Source organism: Penaeus monodon, chromosome 23 (assembly GCF_015228065.2).
Source record: "Penaeus monodon isolate SGIC_2016 chromosome 23, NSTDA_Pmon_1, whole genome shotgun sequence".
Classification (NCBI taxonomy): Eukaryota; Metazoa; Arthropoda; class Malacostraca; order Decapoda; family Penaeidae; genus Penaeus; species Penaeus monodon.
The window spans coordinates 41,083,134-41,083,383 of NC_051408.1; the positions used below are offsets into that span (position 1 = coordinate 41,083,134).

At 30.8% G+C, this 250-nt stretch overlaps 1 protein-coding gene across 1 annotated transcript in view; it reads right to left on the minus strand.

Moving 5' to 3' along the window:
* Window positions 1–250, minus strand: part of LOC119588072 (kinesin-associated protein 3-like) — a gene marked incomplete at its 5' end in the record, with an annotated part of 14,477 nt that overhangs the window by 1,444 nt on the left and 12,783 nt on the right.

Below are 250 nucleotides of genomic sequence, written 5' to 3' on the forward strand. Positions count from 1 at the left end.
GATCTTTAATGTATCATCTTGAGTATGTGTCACTGCTTGGGAGACTAAAGAATGTGAATTAGCCTGAATCTCTGAACAAAGAAAGAACTTTAATAAACATAAAGAGAATTGTACTTAGCAATACTGGCATTACTTACTTGTTGATATACATGAATACACATCATGTCAGAACTATAATTACTGGAAATAACAAAACAGAAACTTTCTATCATAATCACTGAAAACAACAAAACAAAAACTTTCTGTGTGG